The sequence below is a fragment of the Lichenostomus cassidix genome, chromosome 20 (assembly GCF_008360975.1).
Source record: "Lichenostomus cassidix isolate B80296 chromosome 20, HeHo_3.0, whole genome shotgun sequence".
NCBI lineage: Eukaryota > Metazoa > Chordata > Aves > Passeriformes > Meliphagidae > Lichenostomus > Lichenostomus cassidix.
The window spans coordinates 3,831,874-3,855,031 of record NC_139500.1 but is presented as its reverse complement, the minus strand read 5'-3'; the positions used below and the strand labels follow the sequence as shown (position 1 = coordinate 3,855,031).

The 23,158-nt window shown below is 39.9% G+C and overlaps 1 long non-coding RNA gene across 1 annotated transcript in view; it reads left to right on the top strand.

Moving 5' to 3' along the window:
- The window catches only part of LOC146428576 (uncharacterized), a 129,940-nt gene that overhangs the window by 65,553 nt on the left and 41,229 nt on the right, over positions 1-23,158 (top strand). Inside the window, exon 2 of the long non-coding RNA XR_014856052.1 lies at positions 2,429-2,578. This is a non-coding gene — a long non-coding RNA (uncharacterized LOC146428576). The remainder of the gene's footprint in view (positions 1-2,428; positions 2,579-23,158) is intronic.

The window sequence follows — 23,158 nt, the reverse complement described above, 5'->3', positions numbered from 1 at the left end:
AAACATCTCCACAGGGCAGATTGGCACAGAATGCCCTGATGGCTGCTTGCAAAGTTCTGGAGGGTGTCCTGGGGCTGAACGTTTAATGGCTTGTTTCTGCTGTGAACCCTTCACTGAATGTGCTGTGCCAATCATCTGGAAGTGGCTTTTCAAGGGGACACCAGAGCAGGCTGAGCCAGGATGTCCTCTGATGCAGTAAAATCTAGAAATTCCAGTGATGTCTGACCTGGCCATCAGCAGAAATGGATTGGAGGGAAAAGCTGCAAAGATGAGCTCCTGCATTCTTCACTGACCTTCCAGGGGCAATTATAATGAGAGAAACCAGCAGGTTCTTCCCTGAATCCCCTGGGATTTGGTGTTTCACCACCCCAGTGCCTTTCTCAGTCCTGTGTGAGCACAGCCCAGGTGGAGATCTGCTGGAAGAGCCATGTGGTTGGAAAATCTCCCTCCTCTGGACCTTCTGTGGCTTCCTACAACCCAACACATTTCAGCACAGCTAGGAGAGTTCTTTAATTCTGCTTTGATTTGTTCCAGCCCACGTGCTGGCAGAAAAGTTATGTGCAATTAATAAAAGCTATCAAGCACCAGGAAATCATAAAACTGTTCCCTATTTTTGTAGTTCTTCAGCCCAGAAAAACAGTAATATTAACACCTGTCAAGAATGTTTCTGCAGATCTGAATTCTTGATGACTTCTCTGAAGGCATGAGCATTGTTTGCAGGAAGTCTGAGAATGGTCTTCTCCAGCCTGAATCCTAGGAAAAAATATGTGTAAGGTTCAAAAAACCCTTCCAAACTTCACTAGTACGATAGCTGATCTTCATCTGAATTATTTCCTTCCATTAATTCCTCAACTTATTTTGATGGGTTTATTAAAAAATCCAAGACTCATCTGAGAGAATTTGATTTGGTGTCTAAGCCGCTCCAAAATCACATTTTAATTTGATTCTGTTGATATAATATCTGACCTTGCTAAAGCAGACAGCAGAGCACATCACTTCTGGCATGTTGAAAACATAATTATTTGTCTGTTAACATTATTTCTCTGCAAAGATGTATGAAATAGTGAAGTTTTAGAGACTGTAACAGGTGAACTTGGAAAGCACCACGCCTCACGTGATCCTTTTGGGAACAAAACATCAAAATCTGCCAAGTACAGTCACATTTTCCTGAATGCTCCCATCTCCTGGCACTCTTACAGTCATTTCTGGAGTAAATGCTCTTCACACACAGTGCACTGACTGTGGAATGAATCTCTGAATAGTCATTGAAAGCTTTTGTCTGTGTTTACAGCTCTGCAGCAAAGCTCCTATTTTTGTCTTCTGTGGTTTTGGTTTTTAGAAGTGTCTCTGCAGAGAATCAAGGGGTGAGTTTCAGCTTGAGCTTCAATTTTCAGCTCTCTGTAGGACTTCATTCCAAGCCCTGATGAGACTCATAAATGATTATATATTACACATTTTTATCTCACATACGTGAATCTAAACAAAAATAAGTGAAAAAGTAAGAAGAATTAAATTATATTGCTGTCCACAGCTGCCTGGTGGGAAGGCAGATGGAGCTGCAGCCAGACTGTTTAAATTATCTCTAAGTTCTGCTGAATAATACAATCAGTCTATTGTTTCTCACTGAAAATATCTGATCACTTCTCCCCACTGAACACCATGGAAAATTTGCATCCATAACATGAGTTCACTACATAAAGTTATCCCAGTCACAACAGAAGCAGTTGTGTGAATTCTCTCCACCTCTATACAGGATGTGAAAACACAGCTTTGCACTGTTTGCTTCCAGAAAGAAACGGATGTATATATCTTGAAGTGAAATATGGCTTTAAAATATTTTCCTTGACCTAGTCCTCCATCACTAAATTAAATTTCAGTGACTTGCTAGAAAAATGTGTTTTCATGTGCTCCCATAAATTATGCATTTCAATGCTGTATGTATCTTTTTTTATTATAGAGGAAGAAGTGGGGGGGAAAAAACAATCAGCTCCTAAAAGCTAAGTCTTCCAGACACTTAGGCTGCATCAGATCTGAAAATAAAATATTATTGAGACTTCAAAGCTTAAATCATGTTAAAATTGTTCCTTTAAAATGGCTATCAGCATGTATTAAGAGTATTGATGAAACATTAATAAATCATAACATTTGTTTCTTGCAGAAACAAAGTTTTACAAGACAAGTAATCATGTGTGGTTCTTCCTCACAGTTACTTTCTGTAATTTTGAATAATCTACTGGGTTTTAATACCTGACTTTGTCATGGTCATTAGTTACAAGTTTCATTCCACAAAATACCATTTATTACAAGATATGCCTGTCCCTTGAACCTTCTCATAAGAGTCTCAGTGGCTCCAAATTAGATAATTAGCTGATTTTGTGTAATTCATGATTTCATAGCTGGATTTCAGCCTTACTGGTTTTCTTTGCAGGAGCTGTGAAATTGAATACAGATGAACATAAATCATTCCCACCAGCTCCACACAGCGAGTCCTTCCAGCCCAACAAGCAGGAGCTTTGAACTTTGGTGACCAACTTTGTCCTTCACGGTTTTGCTGCCATGCTGAACCATCCAGCACCAGGTAGGTGTGTCTGCAAACTGCCTGTTCCCAGGGAGGGCTAAAGTCACCACCTGGAGGGAGGTGTGTGAAGTGGCTTCATTTAATTCAGGTGCTTCAAAGCATCAGAAGGCAGAGGTTCACACAACACCCTGAAATTGTTCATCTTACAACTGCAAGTGCAGTGATGGGCTGAGGAGTAGGAGATGAGTCTCAAAGTGGGAGATGAAAGAGCTGGGCAGTGCATTTGAGTGGAGTGACTTAGAATGACTTGGTAACTGCACTATTAGGGCTGGAAAGAAGGTTGAGATCTCATTGCTTATTAGGGTTTTAAAACTTTGTTGGGCAGTTTGTGATGGACTCATAAAAATTACAATCTTTAATCTTATCTTTTCCATCCTAACAATGTTTTTGTCCATGGCAGAACTGTATGAACAGAAATGTGCATCAAATATTGCTCAAGTAAAATGTGGTTTTGGTTCTTACATGTCTGTAAACTCAGAAAAAAATTTTAATGATGACACACCTAGAAGTGGTGTTTTGGGAATTAAATGTGTGAGCAAAGGGTGTGCAGTATTGATCCCACAGCACAGTTTTCTGCATGCAATGATTTGTTCTAGGCCACTTGCCCATGACAGGTTGTATGGCTCAGTACCTTCTGGTAGCAAAACTATTAAACTTTGCTTTTTCCTTGTTGTTCTGTGGTTCTACAAATTAATAGTCCAACTATTAATTACGGTAGCTATTTAAGTGTGACAAATTAAGGTGACTGTATGGCAAAGTCACTCAGTACCCTTGAGAAGTGCAGCCTTGATTTCTGCACTGAAAATGGAATATTTAACAACAATCTCCATCCCCTGCTTAAACTGTGAATAAATAAATCCTTGCTTCACACAGCACAGGACCTGCACATCACCTCTGCCTCCTCTCTACTCCTCTCACCTTCCCTGTCCTGCATCTTGATGAAGGTTTTGTAAACCTTTCACACCAATGTCTCACAGCTATATTAAAGGCACAACCATGAGTTCTAATTTCAAAGGTTAGTGTACTGAGAAGGTGACAGCCACATGAAAATTACTGTTAATTAGAACCAAAAAAAAAAAAAAACATTTTCATGTGTGGACAACACCAGGTTTTTGTCTGCTTTCTTTACAGATATTCTGAAAATGTTGACAGGTCTTTTCTGAGTAGAGAGGAAAATGGGTAAAAATAACAAAATGTAATATTATTAAAGAAACTTTTAAAAGTTAGATTTATCTTCATGTTCTTCTAATTAGTTTTTTTAAATAGTCCTTTTATTTCTGCCTCATTTAAAGTTCAATAAAGCTGTGAAAGTTATTTGATTTTCAGCTAAAGACAGAAGGCTCATACTTGGACAACAATATATCATTCAGTAATTGTTACTTTAGTGAAAATGCTGATTATATGGAACTATCTTACATACTAAAATCAGAGGGAAAAGCAATCTCTTCGTAAGTATGTAAAGAGCTCATAAATAAAGAACTCTAATAGACAGCTAATTGTATGTCACATTTCAATTCTGATTTCTTTCTAGAAAGCATCTCATGCCACCATCCTGCTCCAGGCAGGATCAGTTAAGGTCACTCAGGACTGTGTCCATCCAGAGATTCAATATCCAGGATGGAAAAAAAAAAAGTTTTCCCTGCATTTCAGTTGTGCTCTTGTCCTTGGTGAGGTGAGGATGACTCACCAGTAGTTCCTCTGATCCTTCTCCTTTTACTTCTTGCTCTCTTCCCCTCCTCAGCAAATCTCCCATGATCTCCAGAGTTCCATGACTTCTCTCCTTTGTATCAGCAGCCAACTTTGGTTTGAGATAATTTCTCCTGATCGATCAAAGCCCTCTGGCACTTTGGGTACTCATCCACTGCAATCACACAGCCTCTTGATCTTCACTTTGAAACCATGTGTTTGAATTTCAGGAAAATTCATTCTCTCCCTGAACAAGTTTGTCTTATGTTTGTCTAAATTTGGATTTCTACATCAAAATGTCTTTTCTTTCCTCATCCTTTTGGGGGACATTTTTCTGAATCTAGAGCTCAAGAAAAGTTAAGGCTGTTTGCCTTCAGCCAACCATTGTAATTACAAATGTAATAATGATTCATCATCACCCAGAAACCTCTGATATAAACATCTGCCCATTAATGAATTGTTTGGCAGAGGAATCACCATGATTGGAACACATAATAAAACATTCTGCAATCCTGTTGGGAGGGGAATCTTTAAAGCTGCAGTGTGGCTGAAGCTCTGCTTGTCCACCCTGCTGTCACATCACTGCTGCTGCTGTCATTCACAGAAATTGATTTAAATTCTATTTACATGGCACTTTCTGCCTGTACATTCAGCTGAGCCATAAGTAAAGAGTCTTGTGGCCAGTTTGGGGTTTTCCTGTGCACATTTCACCCGTTAGGAAAACTCTCTCTACCAACACAGCATGGCATCCATAACTGCAGTGTTATTCTGTGTTACATTGATTAGGTTCTGTTGGATAAACTGCTGTTAAACTGAATTTACTTGAATTTGTGGAGGAAGTTATTTCAATCAGATATGCACTACTTACTCACTCATCCATATAGTTTCGCTGAAGAACAGTGGATCAAATTCTCTTAGAGAAGCAGTAGCAAATTAGAATAACTCCATTTAAAGCTTAGGAATAAATAAATTTAACATAAATAAATCCCTAGGCCAGAAATACATCTCTGAAACCTGAGCTCATTCTTTCTTTCCCTTGTTCAAAGTAAAATTAAGCAAATGGTTGAATGCCTTTCTAAATCAGGGGAGAAGATTGAAGTCTGATCCATTTAAGCTACTCCCTTAAGCTGGGGTAGAAGTGGAACACAGCTTCTTTTTCAAACTGATAGCTCTATTAGAAAAGGGAACAAAAACTTCTTTTCTTTCTTTTTCCGTCTTAATTCACTGTAGACGTTTCCACATAATATATTTTTAGCATAGGTATATGAACAGAAGTGAATGTTTATATCTGTGTTATCCTGCTCAGTAAGAACTGGCTTTTATTCCTAACAGTGAATTATTCTTGAAGGAACCTGACATCTTCTAGGAAACCTGACTGGCAAAAGTAATAAGTAGTAATAAAACAGAAGGAATCTTTGTAATCTCAAGATTAATGGATAAAATGTTTATGCTGAGGGGTCTCTTCATCAACAAACTGCTGTTTGCACCTATTTGCATTTTAATGGTTACCCTACTTCTGAAGTTAAAATTACAGACTTTTCCCAGCTGCTCTTTAAATGCTACATTATAATTTTGAGGAAGCATCATACGTAATTATATTTAATAGACACAGAATTGATTGAAACACTTAACAAAAACAAAAAGCCCAGACCTAATTTTGTAAACATGTTATTGTACAGTAACCCCCAATGAGTTTGTTCTTAAATCTCCTAATTAATTTTTAATTAAAAAGCTCAAAGATGCTATTATACTTCTTGTTGTAAATGGCAGCCTTATGTAAGCATAAACGACTTAGCTGCTCAGACAAATATCTCCCATTAAAATCCATGTTAATGAGAACTCCTGAACACAGTATTTCAGAGATTTAAACAGTGGCAGCACTAAAATAGTCTAAATATCACATAGGGGGTTGTTCTTTTCCATTCCTCCTTTCTTTTTTCATGTTTGGCAGAACACGGTAGGTTTGCGGTGAGAAGCTCTCCAAATTTCCACTCAGGTGCATCAATCTCCTCCATTGCTCTTACCAGACTATTTATAGCATTAACTCATCAATTATACTGATGGCCCAACTCACCTCTACTTATCTGAGGGCAAATGGGCTCAAATCACCAACCCTTGGTGAAGATTTGCTGCATTAAATAGGTGAACATTGCTCCTCTTAATGAAAGGGTGACCTACTGAGGAAAAACAACCACTAGCCAAATTCCCAACCTCCCACATAAAAGCCACCCAGCTTTCCATGATTTTAGTGCATCTCCTGGTTAGAAGCAGGCAGAGGATCTGAGGCAGAAGCTGAACGCAGCGTGTTGCTGTGGGGATGGGCTGATGTCACCAATCGAGGATTATTAATAGCAGAAAAACAGCAAGTGCTCCTTTCAGAGAAGCATCTTTAATAGCAGGGGGAAAACACTTGAGACAAAATCTCATTTGCTATGTTTTTCTTACATTTTTAACCAAGAAGGGATGGGAGGTGGAAATGCAGTGATTTCTATGGTTTAATTATCTGTCTTCTGTATGGTTATTAACGCTGCAAGGAGCAGCAGCAGAATTTAGAAGGCTGGAAGTTGTAAGCTCAGTTTTGCAAAGATGCAAGTTTTCATTTTCAAAGATGCAAAGTTTCGTGTTCAGGACGAGAAATTAAAAATAGTGATGTTTCTTTTTAAAATAAATTCACAGTAGTTTCCCTCTCATAACTTTATCAAGTTCTTGATATTTTAGAAGTGGAAGTTGGTACAAAAATTACTCAGGCTGTTTAGAACTGTATTTTTTTAAACCATACCAGGAATAAATGACAATACATAGCTCCAAACAAAGGTTTGCCTTGAAGAGAGGTTGACCATGAGAGTGTAGAGCTCATCACACCTCAAAGTAAAATTTGTCCTCTCTTGTTCAGAAGTTCCTGAAACAAATGCAAGAAATTCAGTAGCAACAGTGTGCTGGAGCTTGACTGTAGTTGATATATTTACAAAATAAAACTTGGTTACATAAGAAAATCAATGTTTTTATCACTTCTTATTTTACCCTGATCTTCTACAGTTCTGGAGATTTGTAATTCCCTTCCTTGCCAGACCTCAGACAAAACTTTTTCCTGTTGGCAGAGAGGTGGAACAGGAGTCTCACAGAGGCCATGGTTTGTGCTTTCCAAATGCAATGAAATCCTTGTTTGCCCTAACACTTCAGTACTTACTTGAATGCAGTTTCTCATAGTTCTGCTCTTTCCAGTCCACAGACAGCTCTGAAGGAAACAAGGGGCATCTGGTTGGTGTGCTTTGTTTTAACTGTTTCTGGAGCTTTTCTCCCATTTCTCCCAAAAGGCAGACTTTAGTCAGTTTTCAGAAAACCCTCAGAATCCATGGCAAGCCAACTCCAAAGGCTTGTGTGCCATTGTGCTTTAGAAGGTCTCAACTCTGTTGTTGTTCGCAGAAGAGATGTTGAAGTGTCTAAGGGAAAACTCTCGTACCAAAACCTTTTGCTAACCTGAGGGAGAAAGTTCTTCCCATCAGAGAGGCCAGAAGATGATGAAACTCACAGCACAGGAGCAGCCAAAATACTTGGAATGCTGTATATTCACTTGAGTATCTCTTCTCTGCCAGGGCTTAGAGTCTCCCACAAGAACACCAGCTGTGCAACTTGTCCACCCAGCTGATAGCACTTCAAATCTGCTTAGTTTCAGAAATTACTTGCCTGTGTAATCTAATTTTACCCAATGTTCTGTTTAGAAATAAGTCCATTTACCACTCACAGATTGTTAGTTTCCTGATTTAATAGTGAAATGTTGAAGAAAAAGCAGTGTTTCTCCCTCATAACTCATGCTTTCATCCCACTCGTTCATACTTCAGTAATTGAAATTACAGTTTTATAATTGTGCAGACATTGATGATTTTGCAAATGGAGGATTATTAATAGCATAAAAACAAGAAGGACCTCTTCTCAAAATGTTATTCCAGCAAAAAAGAACTAGAAAAATATGCTTGATTATTTCTTCACTTTTTTTGTGCATTCTTCACATTTTAATTAGGCAGAAAAAGTAGATAAGATTTTCTTTCATCAGCATGAATATTAGTGAATCATAGCAGAAAAGAAACTTATGAAACATATTACAAGTCATAAACTTAGAGTTTTTTTTAATTCTATGGACTTTAAGGTTCAAAAAAACTTTGGCAAAAAGAAATACAAACTGGAACCAAAACTTCATTGGTGCTTCAATATAAATTGTTGGGGAGGTTGGGTTGTACATTGAAGGGTATCTGTTTTAAGATGCCTTTCCCATTACTTTGCCAAACCTGATATTCCATACTTTGCAGCAGACAGGAACCTTTGGGGGATCTTTTGGTCTTTTAGCAACTTATAGGAGGGGTAGCTCTGTATTTCCTAAGTATTTGAATATCTACTTTCAAGTGAAGAGCTGATCAGGACAGAACTTCACATCTTACTTTTTTAGGTAGCCTGGGGAGCTTTGGAGTTCCCATTTCTCAGTGGTGCTGCCTGCTGGAGGTGCCAGGCAAGGATCCTCCCTCTCTGTAGGGAAGAGGTGGAGTCCCAGTGGCTAGAAGTGTTCAAAACATCAGTAGATGTGGCACTCCATGACATTGTTTAGGGGCTGTGCTGGCCCTTGGTCAAACGTTGGACTTGATGATCTTGGAGGTCTTTTCCAAAGTTTATTTTTCTGTGATCTGTACCAGAGATGCTCCTGTATTTCTTTCCCCTGCCCACACCCTGCTGTGGGGTGAATCCCAAATCCTTTTCCACAGAGGGGTTCAGAGCAGACCCTTTGTCAGAGCACAGTGCCTGAAACACCAGCTATGAGAAAGGGAATAAGGAACAGTGAAAGACACAGGGGCAGTGAGAGCACCAGGATGCAGCTTTACCACAAACTGGGGAAGAATTGGTAACACATTCCATAACTACCCTGAATTAAAGGAATATACTTCCATGAGGATACAGGAATGGTGTGGATGCACTGTGGGGCTCAGCAAGTTCAGAACTTGCTGACACAATTGAGAGAATACCGTAGAAATTGCCACTTTTTATACTTGCCACATTTCTTATAATCTTTCCCTGAATATTCATTTGGTTAAGTACCTGATACAGAGAGAAATGGAATCTTTGGCTTCAGTAATTTCATTCTTAGGAGTGCAATTTTACTTTTCCATTGTACTCGGGGTGGTTTTATCTTAGTTTTGTATGTGTATATTTAGCAAAAGCTTTAAAAAAACCAACAGTGCTATGAGCATCTCATTGCTAAGCAACAATGTATTCTTCCCTCCCACGTACCTTCTTGCTGCTCTGTGAAAAATAAGAATAACAAATGTGTAAAAAGTAGGGTGCTTTCCTCCTTGTGGAATAATGCAGCGAGAGGCTCAGCGCTGAGCAGCTCCGGTCACTTATTTCTGTGACAAACTATTGCTGCCATCTGCTTACTGCCTAAAGTAGTAATGTTCTGCATCCTGCTGCTGCATTCCTGAAAATTCCTACTGAGGTCTCTGCTTGGCACCAGTTCTGCCACAGAATCCCAACGTTTTGGTGGCTTCTCTGTGCTGTTGGCCTCGTGCAGATTGAGATGTTTTGGGTGACCTCGTGGCACCAGTGGGATCTGCAGGACAGGCAGTGCAGCCCACTGCAGGGACAGAAGGGAGGCTTGTGGCAGATTCTTAGTGCATTGTTATAATCCTGTGTATTGTTTAAGGCTCTCCTTGGGGAGAGTCACTGTAAGCTGTGTTGTTTTCATGTTGATCAGAAGACAGTAACATCGTGGAGGGGGAAGAAACGTGCTTTGTCAGCTAACTGCACTTCTGGAAAATGTTTGCCAAACCATCTGTTGTTTCAGTATCTTCCTGGACTTAAAGCAGTTTTAAAACTCTGCAGTTCTACAGCCTTAAATGTGGGGTTTTGTTTGTTTTCTGTGGTGCTGCTATATTGTCTCAGTGCTCTTGTGAATGCCTTCGAAAGCTAGTGGTGTATTCCATGAATTATAATTTCACTTTGCAATATCAGTGTTGTCTGAACACCACTGGAACTGCTGCAGCAAGGTCACTTTGTACAACTAAAATGCTGGCTAAGTGTTAAATATGATCATGCAGTTGTAGAACAGATTGAACTGGAAATGCTCCCTGGCTTGCAGTTTGTGCCTGGGCTCCTCTGTGCATCAGCTAGGGAAGCTGTGGCAGTTGCAGTCCAGAGTCTCACAGCAAACAACAAGAAATCCAAACAGCTTCTGTTCTCCTGTGTCTCTTTCAGAGTACTTGGGGTGCAGATCATTCTAACACTTTACCAACAGCCTGCTATGCTAAGTGTAACTGCTTGAATTTTCAGCAGACAAAGGCTTTCTTAATTCCCCCTTTATCACAAAGATATATAAAGGATGTTTAGTTACATGTATCAGAATGAATTCTGCTTATCTGCATGAGAAAGTAGAGAAATGAGCTCAGGTGTGAACTTGAATATTGCACACTAAGCCTTGCCCTGGATGCCTTTATTCCTCCTTCAAGGAGGAGAGCTTTTAGGCTGTTCATTAGTGCAGTGGGTGATGGCTATCCCAAACCTCTGTTCCTCCTTGGATTAGTTTTTATAACCTTGGTGTGCAGTGCAACAAACCATTTAAAAGCCCTCAGTACTCCCAAAGAAGGCAGCAGAACTACTCTGCAGGTGAAGGTGTGTTCCAGTAGAAATAGTGGTGGTATTGGAATGGTGATCTTCCATAATGGGGTACAGAAATCAATGGCAAAGTGGTGAACACTGGCTTTCAGATCAGATCGATGAATTATTAAACACTTGCATATGTGTGAAGATATTGCCAACCCCACAGTGTCCTCGTGTCCAGTTTCCATGGTGGGTGAGGAGCAGGCAGGCAGTGAAGGAGTCCTAGCTCCACCTAATGTGCCAGGGAACAGCTGAGCACAGAGTGCAAGTGGTTTGCAGAACAAAAGACACAAAATTCCCTTCCCCTGGAGCGAGGGAGAAGCAGCAGTGACAGTATTGATCTCCTGTTCAGAATTTATTCCCCCGTTGTTTCTTCAGTACAACAACACGATGCACTTTAATCAGAGCAAATAGTTAATATTCTGTTTAACCTACAGCAAAGTGGAAAAAAAAAAAAGCCACGTGCCAATGAGGATACAGTCCATTTACCCAAAAGTCTTCTATCCACACTCTTCTCATTCATTTTTAATGATCATTTTATGTTTTCACCTTATTTCTTCTTCCTGTATTATTGCATACACAAGGGGGAAGAATGAACAAAGTTAAATTGTTTCTTGGGTTTTGCTGAGCTGCCTGGTGGGTAGATAAAAATAGCAAGTGCCAGTGGCAAAGTCTCCTGAAAAGTGCTAGCACATTGTGAAAGTGCTAACACATTGTGCTATTGAATCAGCACTGAGAAATCAGATTTTCCTCACAATGCTTTCTTTAAACTTAAGGTGACCTTTAGGAATGCATTTGCATCAATGTAGAAAACCTTATTACTTTGTGGTATCGAAGACTAAGTCATCCTGAAAAGAGTTCACCTGTGGGTCCTGGAAATTCCCTTCATTTTCTCCTAGGCTTGATAGGACATTATTGATTCTGGTACCAGAATAAAGAAGTCACAACCACACAGTGTTGAGGGGTGTTGTCTTTGGGAGATGTTATCATACAGTAATTTACAGTTCAGTGCTGCAGGAAGTTTCTATTTATGAGAGACTCCATTGTATCATTGAGAAAACCATTTCTATAGACTTGATAATTCCACCTGTTTCCCTGAAATTCCACAGAGCCTGAGGTTATCTACAACACAGACTCTGATAGGATTTTTGAGCAGAGTTTAGGGCAGCAGAGCTGGCTTGGGTATGGCCGTGGTCTTGCATATTGATTAGTAGGAAAAGTTTTGCCTTATGGGGTCAAATCCTGAAGCTCTTGCTTGTGGATCAAATAAAGAGAGATTGAGAGCTGCTGTGCCACATATTGATTTTGAAGTAAGCAAGAATTGCTCAGAACTTCTTACAGTCAGGCCTGAATTGATCAAAGTTCATGTGGGTTGAAAGTTATGACTTGTTAGGTTACTTAAATTATTTTAACCTTAAATTATTTTACACATAACCCTAATCCAAAGCTTAGTGAACTCAATAAAATATTATCTTATGTTTCCATAGACTTGAACTGAAGGTTTATTTTAGCAGGTTAGACACAGAAAGGTCCTGACCAATAGAATTGGACAAATACTTAGAAACTTGGTGCTAAAAATTGGAGTATTGGGTCAAACACAACATCAAAGAATGAAATATTCACAGCAAGATAGAGGAGGCTCTAGGCAGGCAATGACTTTGAAAACAGTGAGGCTTAAATAGCTGCTTAAATGTGGAATTTAAAGAAGCCAGAAACAAGCTGGAAAAGTGCATTTTCTAATGCATTGTGACTGGCTTGTCTGTGATCTCTGCAGAGCAAGGGCAGAAGGAACATGATTTTCAAAAGGCCAAGACAGGTTTTCAGCACAGCAGGAGTGGTTCATTCCCTGTTGTTACCCAAGATCTCCACTGCAATGTACATGTGCTTACAGTATACAGCAAGAGGCACAATAGCATCAAAGATTAGCATAGAAACAGCTACAGTGAGCTGGAATAAAATTTTCTCCAACTTTTATGCGGCTCTCCATGCAATATTCCTTTACTCAGACTTTTTATTAGTATATTTTTGTCTAATGCACAGAGCAAAACTGTTCCTGAAAATTCACTGTGGGAGCTGTATATGCAACAGTTACTGATTTTATCTCAGCCTGACATATTAGTTTAAATAACCAAATAATAGTTACAGAAGTTTAAAGCAGATGGCACCAACATTTCATCTAATCGGTGGCTAAGAGCCACTGCATTTTTCATTCTTATTTAGAATGAAATAATGCCATTACTGACTTGTGATGTCAACAAATCATTATTCTTCTTTATCGAGGCATTCATTTTACACTGATCAGGGTCTCTTGGTTGATCTTTGATTATATTCACTCCTTTCTCTTTTTTTCCTAGTTTAATTCTAGCATTAAAAAATTACTATAATGCAAATCTATTAGTAAGTATTCTCAGCATCGATCATTTATTCAGGAAATGGCAGAGATATTTAACAGGTGCTGAGCATCTATCATTGCAAAGTAAAAAGGAGTAATTGAAGGAGTAAACAGAGGTGTGAGGTGTGAGTCTGGAGAATTTGGTGGGCCATTTTCTAATTAGCCCATCCCTGAGGGGTTAACTAGCAAGGCTGATGGGAAACCAGCCAAAGAATAATGGAGTCTCCAGCACCACAAGTGCTGCTTGCCTGACCTTACATGGATTTTATGCTCCTGGAGAAGTGCAGCCTGCCAGTTAAAGAAGGATGTCTTTGCCTGCTGCCCCGGATTGATCAGGAGCTGCAGCTCCAGACAGCAGCTGAGCAGAGATCTTGTGTAAGCAGATGCTGCTAAAGGAGAGGCAGAAGACAAAAGGAAGTTCATGATCTAGCAGGGAAGGCAAAGACCAGCTCAGGGTGTTATTTGGCTCTGTTCTCTCACAAGCAAAACCAAGCCATCATCAATTAGCACATTGGAATTGGTGACAGGACTCTGCAATAAGCACACACAAGTAAAACATGACTGAGGAGCTGGTTTTAGCTTATACAAATGTATAGAATCAATAAGAATTGGAATGACATGGCTGCAGTTGGAGTTGCCTCGAACCCAGCACAGGTATTCCACTGACAGCCCATATATCACATGTAAATCCTAGAATATGGTGTGTTGTAGGTAGGAATTTCACCCACAACTCATACTTCTAGTGTGTTTTTTTAATTATTATTTCTTTATAACACTAAAGAAATAATGCACCTTATGTAGAAATCTTTCAGATCTGATTGAGAAAATAAAGGCTTGGAAAATTGCAAAAGTTGTGAGGAAAGTTTATTCATGCTGAGTTTATTGTCATGGGGCAAAGGAGACTTTATTAAAGATTTAAATTTAATAAAGTAATAACTCAAGGAAGAAATAAAAATTTTGATAAAGTTGATCCAAAAGAGCCTAACAATAAGAGGACTTAATCTGAAGGCTTACAAAATCAGGAATCAAATACAAACTCTGCAGAGCAGGTTCATGTAGCAAGTAATGAGCCTGCACCCCTGCGTAACAATGTGAGAGAATATAGTCAAGAAGCTGAAAGAATTAGATGAGATTCTTGACACCAGGGATTAAGGGTTGTAGCATAAAAATAAGAAAAGGATCTGAATCAGTGAACACGTGATGTGTCTTGAGCCGATGACTTTCTCTTCTTAAGATTTTATTTGGATTTTAGTACTTTCTGTCTTGGAGGCACAGCACAACTGTGGTTTGTGACCAGGCTTAGCCTGCTGTGTCTTTTGCTGTCTGTCAGTCCATTTTCCTGATTATCTGGGGCTGAGTTCACAATTCTGCATCATGAGATTTCTTATTCTTTCAAAGCTACCATTTGGGGAGCTGTCTCTCAGTCTGAGCACACTGGATGACATTTTCATTGCGTCCAGATCCTGTAGGAGCAAAGCATCAGAGCTTCATATGGAAAGGAAGGTGCTGACAGCCAGAGATATCTAGTTTAAATTTTTCCACACTGAAAATGGTTATTGTGCTCCATACTGACTGAGCAGCCCAGGTCCCCCTGATTGTTCATTCCCTCCTTGCATTTTTCATTGCACTTTTACGTTTACCCTGGGAGAGCTGAAGTGGCTCTGGCAGGGCTAAGCTTGCATCATTTTCTCTGCGTGCGCCTGGGAAAGTTTACAGAAAATACTTGACCTTGAGATAGAAAGATGTAAAGGGAGTGGATGAACATGATTTCCTTTGATTTAGATTACAGTAAAATTTTCAAAGCTTCCTGACCCTTCTGATTCCTTCTTGTGGCTCTCTCAGCTGGGAAACGCTGGTGAGCAGGAGCCACCTGAGACGTGCTCAGTGCTAAATCAAACCACTTTGCAGGCGTGGCAAAGCACGTTGAGAGCAGCCTGAACCAGGCACAGCTCTCCCTGTGCTGAGTGAGGGTGAGAGTTAATTAAAGCTACTCTTTCAATGGCCATTCTTTCAGTGCATTTCTGCTATCTGTGGGGATGGTGATTGATGAGAACATAAATCGGCTGATTTTACTGCAAGGCATTAACATTCCAGTCCTGGCTGCATCCCCACTGCTCCTGCTCTGCAAAGACCACTCTCGAGTGATGTCACTGCATATTTCTGTGCACAGTCAAGAGTGGTAAAGACTGTGATCATTGCAATTACTGCTCTGGTTAGCCCACTCTGCTACTTGAGGTAGTAAAATATAGATGCTTCTTTCACCTCGTGGCAAATCCTCATTGCCAGGCTGTCAGGAGCAAGGAAGCAATATTTATAGTTGTCTTTAGGGAGCTCTATCCCATCGTGAAGTTAATTATGATAAACTGTTTTATTTGTAAGAGCCTAAAACTGCTTTGTACCATGGCAAGGCAGAGCTATAAAGGAGCTGTTTAATGAAGGTGGTCAGACCAGCAAATGTCTCCTGCAATCTGACAGGAAAAACAGCAAGATGTGCCTGCCATGAAAAATAAAGGTGTGATTTTAGCAGCCTCTGATAACACACTTGTGTAATGACAAGTGAAGATGAAGGCAGAGTTTTCAGTGTATCAGCACAGGCTCAGGTTTGCTCAACACTGTAGGCAAAATTGGATTATGAGTCCCCAGAGGAGGTAAGGCCTCAGCATTCCCATCCCATGGGAGAAAGAAATATGGGTTTCACCTGACAGGAGTACCAGGGAGAGGAGAGCCCCATGGAAAGCTGTTTTATTTGCTTGTGTGGAAATGGAAATATTTCTGGTTCACCAGTGATGCTCAGCCCTTTCCCAGTGAGAGTGGTTTCCTCCCAGCACAGCCCATATGGAATATGCCCAAAGCCATTTGGGATTGCCTTGTTCTGCAGGGCTCTAACACAGACAAAACAGGCAGCAGTGTCCTGGGGATTTTGTAGCCTCCCAAAATCCAGCTCTTGCCCTAAGCCTGGAGATAGCCCTGCAGGCCATTAGCTGGGTGTGCACAGTCCAAGCTGAGCTCAGTTTCACCAGATCCCCTGGCATTGCTCAGGCTCTGCAAAAGCCCTGAACTGGTGCAGAATCCTTGGACTCACAGCAGGATGGTCCAGGCACTAAGGACTGCTCCAGCACCCTCTGAAACCAGCATGAGACGTTGTTTTGACTTCAGCAGTTCCCAGAATGTTCCAAGATTCAGCACAAGCAAACAACTGGGTAATTTATGGGTGCTGAAATGGAGGGTGTAGCAGAGGAAGCTGGCTGGGGCCTTTCACTGGAGGAGATTCATTAGCATTTATACAGTAATAGTTGAAAAACCCCTGCACTGCCTCTGCTGGCCCACATCAGTGTCTTTCATCATGAAACTGCAGAAAGGGGGACTTGACAGGCCATCTAAATTAAGGCTGCGTGAGCAAAAATATTCTTTATCTTGGGAAAAGAAAGAAATTATATTAATATATAATGCCCCACATTTAACATTCCCTCAGTACCCTCCCACTTCTGAGTTGCTGTACTTGAAGATGTGATCATATATTAAACACTGCGAATTCAAGATCTTCTTCTCTCTGGCAGTTTGTCTAGAGCTATTCTATAGAATGTGTTCAGCTTTTCTCTTCATCTCAAAACCGAAATTTGTTGGGATGATATATTGGTTAGCACGTCTGGGAACACCTGACAGCGTTGTACTTTGACTCTTCTCATTTGTGTTTCATACACCTGTCAGAGGAGCACATGCATTTTCCTTTGCAGTCAATAGTGAACTAATTAGGGCATAATTAGAGCAACTATTGCTTTTCATGCATAAAATCGTAATGTCTCAACCATGAGTCACAGGCTGTCTATAGTGTAAGATGTGCAGGTAGCTTGGCCTGTGGTTACTGGTAGTGTTCCTGAAGATTTAATTAGAGCTTTTTGCTGGCTCAGGGTTTCAGAATCGAGAAAGCAGAGTTGGGCACAGAGGAAATTATTTTCCTGGTTAGCTGCTACATCAGGACAGAGTCACAAACAGGGCTGTGAACTCAGTTTATAGGCAATCACAAAATTAAGGATGTTTATAATGCTGCCAAATAGCTTTTTTTAATTTTTAACACAAATAGTTGCATTTTCCAAATGCTGTTTCCTTCACAATGCTGATAAAATTTGCTATGAATCCAAAAACATTTTATAAAATATAAAAATTGTAGCTGAAGAGTTTCCTTTCAATGAAGAAGTGGATAGAAAATGAAAAGTTGGGGCTCTTTCCCAAAACTGTCAAAGTTTATGAGGCTGTCTGTCTGAGCTAGATGGGATTTGAGGGCATGTTACCAAGCTCTCTTTACAGGATAGAATCTTAAAAAATCAACAGCAAGAACACATTTAGAGGACATGTCTCTTCAGGTTACAGTGCCAGTCTGGCTCATGATATAAGAGAATCAGAGCAAACTCAGGTTAGATCAATGCAGAACAATTTTTCACGAGGTAACCACTTGCAGGGCTGAAGTGATACAGGAAAAAAACACCATGCTGAGATAGTTCAATTAAAAATTGTCTTATATTTAGTGAAGTGGAAAAAAAAATTATAAATCCAAGGCAAAAGAGGAAGAATAAAGAGAAATTAAGTTTTTTTTAGCTACGTGGTGCTTGAATGTGCTTTGAAGGGCTCTGTGTGCAGAGCAAGAAATGAATCTTACCTGGCAATGAATATTTACAGTATTGAGAATTCCATGCAGGGCCCAGCTTTGGTTTCCTGCAGAGACTGGAGCATAGTTTGCTGTAACAAAACAAACAGTGAAGTTGGTCTGGAGAGATATTTTCTTTCAGTTCCAATAGAAATGGTATCAGTGAGAGCAAAAAGGGGTGGTTTGGGATGAGGAAGAAAATCCCCATTTCAGCAGCCCAGTGAGCAGCCTGCTGTTTGGGGTGAGCAGCTTTCAGCTCTTTGCTCAGCAAAGAGAGGTGGAAGAATTTACTTAACCAGCTGAATGTCTGGGGTTTAGTCACTTGGAATCATCCTTTCATGCAGAAAAGGTGATTTTTAAACACTTGGCTAGCGATGCCCTGGGTGAAATCTCCGTTTGTTCAGTACTCATTCCATGTTAAATATTAACCTTTGGAAAATGGGTTTAGCTTTACAAAAGGTTAAAATAGTTCCCTTTTATTAAGCAGCATACTAATGCATTTTTTGCAGCAGATATATGCAGGACTAAAACTTCGGAGATGAGTTTTCGAGCAAAAATTAATATGCACTGAATTGTAAGAAATAATGCTTTACTTTAGTACTTGATTAAGGAGCTGAGAAAATTATATGGCTTAACCAAACAGAGGCATTTCTGTCTTTTTATACATCTCTTGATTTAAGGACAATGAGAGTGCACTTATGAATCTGTCTTTTAGATAAAAATACAAATTAAATGCACCAATTAATAGCCAATGTGAAGGTGTTGCCTCGTTAAAAGTGGTATTTGTCATTCCTATGTCTTCTTTTTGGTCATGCTTAAATAACTTGATATCATTTCTATGGGTTGGATTTTGTTATAGCTGATTTATGGAGGCTTGCACACAATCTGACATGCACAGGAAAATGACAGGCAAGGGAAAAGCTAGAAATAATTTTTTCTTGCTACTAAGCACTAAATGATATTATTTTCTTCAAATGAAAAATTCTCTCCTCCTCTTTACCTTCAAAATAGCCTCTCACACCAAATATGTTTCCTAATTACATGCAGAATCAGTTTAGTTGTTAATTAACTACTCTGAATCAGCATCTTGGACCTTTCCACAAGAAAAAAAAAAATTGTTTCCATTTCTGAACATCTCAAAATTCTTCTCTTTGAAGCTGAGAGATGCATCTGTTAGGATTTAATTTAGTTTTTAGACTTATTTCCAGGACATCACTATCAGAAATGCATTTTCACTTTCATGTTAGAATGTAGATCCTTAGAGATACCTATGTGAGATAATTACAATATCACTTAATTAGCATTATTGTCATATAACCACAATTAAGAGCAGAGATTTTAATACACAATAAAATTTTCAGCTGGAAATTTCCAATCTGTGATATTATGGGCTTGAGCAGCTCTGCAAATGTCTTGCTTAAAACATAGGATTTCTTGTTTAATTGTGTTTGTATTTTACATGTTTATCAGATCCTGCATTGCCCAGAATATTTACCACTTCTTGGCAAATCTGGTTCTTGATGTATTTTAGGATTTCTGCTGATATCCTGGGTATGAACACGTCATGGAATCTTTAGGTTCTTTTTTTGAGTTACAGAGTTCTATTACAGCCCCATAAACCAATGGCTTCCTCCTCAACTTGCCACACCGAGTCCTCACAAAAATTAGCATTATTGTAATCCTTTCAGACCACAGAGAATAAGAAATAATGCAAAGAGCTCAGCTGGCTGCATCAGATGGGATTCTCAGTCTCCTGTTTTTAATTCATTTTCTCCTATTTGTTGAAGATGCTGTGAAACCAGCATGAGTTGCAGGCTGCTCAGCTTGCCCAGGGGAAGGAGCTGGAGCAAAGGGCAAGCCTGTGGAGATGTCCGTGGTGCTGAAGCCTCCTCTGGAAATCCCTCCTTCCCTCTGCTCTTAGCACTGCTGAAATCCAGCAGGACATTATGGCATTGGAATGCAGATGTCCTTTTTCTTTCCATCTGCTTCCAGAGGGATGGATCCCATGGTGGAGCCTTTGTAAAAGAGAAGTTTTCAGCACTTAGGAATTAGTGATGCAAAGAGGGGGTTTGGTAACATACTGTACTCACCTGCAAACTGTGTGTTTCCCTCAGAAATGTTGTCATCCAGCTTTTTGTGTGTCATTTGCCAGAGTCTTCTGAAGAGAAAGGTCAGGAGTTTAAATAGTCAGAACCTAAAGCAGGCAGAGGCCAAAGTTAAACCCTCACCCCCTTGGTGGTGCAGAGCAGGACTGGACTGATTTAAGAGCACACTCATGGCCAGCAGTGGCTACAGCCAGAATGCAAGGAAAAGCCCGTTTTGGGAACATTAGTGTTCTAATTGCACACATGAACAGGAAATTAATTTGACAAACCAAATGGCCCATGGGATGCACCTTGAGTGAAGTCCTGAGCCAGGCTGCCATTACAGGCACAGGGACTAGGAGCTGTAGATGCATATATTCACCTTAATGAATAGATAAGTTTTCCTTGGAAACCTGCTTTTCTCTTTGTGAAATCTATGGTTAGCCAGGGCATTTATATATGTGTGTAATTCCTCCTTCTCACAATGAAAAGACCTTTCCTTTTCTTTAAATTGAAGTCATCTTCACATCTTACCCTCTTAAAATAATAAATTGCGATTCATGTTCAGTCTAATTCTAGAACTGTTTAGTCAGATTGAATGTGTGTGTGTCTGTAGATGTATAAGCATATCTATAAATATACACAAAATTCAGTTTTAGACATTAGCAGAATAAACACCAAATTGGGCCACACCTTATTCTATTTTTTTTTAATGCAGTGACTATTTCCACCTTCCTAATCCTCAGTGTAAAGTGTAAGTAAGAGTTGTTCTATCTGTTGTAGCAAACCATAAACACAAAAGGATTCAGAAAGTAATAACAAAGATAAATAACTTCGCAATAAAATTTCAGCTCCAGTAATTTCCCATTTATATTTTCTCACTGAATCACACAGTCCCAAGCAATGCACTTTTTTACTTCTGGGCTGCATCATACAAAGTAATTTTATATGTAATACTTCCCAGTGTGTCCAAAATATAACATCACATGCACAATGCATGACAGAGTGGTCGATGAATTATACAGAGCCTTCAAATAACATCACTGGGAATGTGATTTCATAGGCTTTCTAAGGCAATCAATCTTACCATATTATGAGGAATGAATTGTCAGTCAGGGGGTTTTTTATTCTACCAGGAATGTTTCAGAAGCTGTTACTTAATGCTCCTTATTGTTGAAGGCTGTCTGCTGAAGATGTTTTTCCTGTATGAAATTACTGGTGTGTTCTGTGTGTCTCAAAATCTAGATCTCAGTTAGCACAGCATTTTGCCAGAGCGCATTACCTGAGACTGTAGGAAATGTTATCAAGTGAAAGAGAGTGGAAACTTCAGGGAGGAGGAGGTGGGACTAGCAGGAGCAACAAAAGAATAGCTTTTGTATATGAAGAGCTTTTTGTCTTATCTACGTGTAAGCTCTCTTATCTTCTCTCCGTCTCACATGTACTCCCACACACTTATTTGAAATATGATTTGCAATGACAGCCTCACCATGTCTTCTGGGAGCAAACAGATGAAGATGAACTTCCCTCTTCTTACCAAGACAGTGACTGGGAGGTTTCTCCATATTTTTCTTAAAACAGCTGCAGCAAAGAGAAAAACCACCCTGGCAGAGGATGGCATTTAGTCTTAGTTGGGTTCTCCTCTGATGTTGCTGCAGAGTGTCCAAGTCGGCTGAGTAACTGGTGTGACTCACCTGTGGATTCCTGGCAGTCGTGAAGCCTTTTGGGGCCACAACTGCCTCATTTTCTTTCCTAGAAGTTTTCTGTAGGTGTTTTGAGCAGCTAGAGCTGGGCTTTCTACTGAGTCACTTCCGACAGACAGCTGAGCAGATGGCTCTGTGCTCTCCATTATTAGCGTTAGCTCACATCCACTCACGTGGCACCAGCCAGCCAAACTCACTGAGACAAACATGTCAGTCTCCAAATTTGGCTCTTATTCCTGGGCATTGATCATTTCAGTCACTTCTCATTCTCTAGCAGTTTTTCACCTGGAAGGACGTGAGGGCTTCACTGCCCACTGCAGACCTGACAGGTTCACAGGGAGCTGAGAGTGTTTGCTCACCACCAGCTGATTGCAAAACAAGAAGTAAAAGTGACAGAGCTGAACCAGCCAGTTCTCCCCTTCATGCCATCCCTGGAAGATGATGTTCTAATCTTCTTTTAGATTCTTTTCTTGGATTTAAAATTGATTAGTTTAAAGGGGGGGGGAGAGAAAAAGGGATAGCACCAACAGTGAGAAAAATCTTTAATAAGAGTTATTTTTTCCCAGAGGGGTAAATATAATCTTTAGTTAGTTACAGCAAGCTTACAGATTACTGAGACAGAAGAATCCTGAGTGTGAAATTCTGCTTAGTATTTACCTACATACATCTTACTCTTTCTCTAGAGACAAATTCAAATGTATGCCACAGGTTTTAAATATGCCATTAATTACTGCACACTGCCTCCCTTGCACCGAGTCAGTGAATTCCATAAGTTGCTTTCAGTGCAAAGGATACAGAGAAATTGTGCCAATGTTTTTCAGATTGCAACTTACTGTCACTTCTGGAATCAGCTTGTGACAGCAGATGTTAATTCTCTGCTCAGTAGAAGCCTCAGCACTGGTAAGCAGCAAAGTTAGCAAGAACAGCTGTCATAGTTCAGTTCAATCTTAGCGTTTCTGAGGCTTTTATATTCCTGCTCTATGGTAGAGAGGGAAATTTAACCTTAGCAATGGAAAACCTGTTGCATCAGCACCAGAGAAACAAAGATATTGGTAATACTGATGGATGTGTGGTATGCATACGGAATCCAACAAACAGGAACGAATTTTTTAAAAAGGGAAAAAAATTCACAAGTTTAATTTATTACATAAAAAAGGAGGCTGTGCTTGAGATTAGTATAATACTATAGTATTTTTACGTAACATCTTTCAGAAATGTTTTCCCAGCTGGTTTTTATTCTATTTTAAAGACTTCTCCCTCACCTGCTTCCAAATGTTTGTCTCAAGCCCATGGCATTACCCTGTTCAATCACCAGGTATGTCCTATTTCCTGCCAGAGGAATGAGCCTTTTCACATGAGGGCTTTGCTTTCAGCTTGCATCTTCTCTGTTGTCACTTTCCCAAACCAGAATTACCCCAGTGGTTTCAGTCCTTGCAC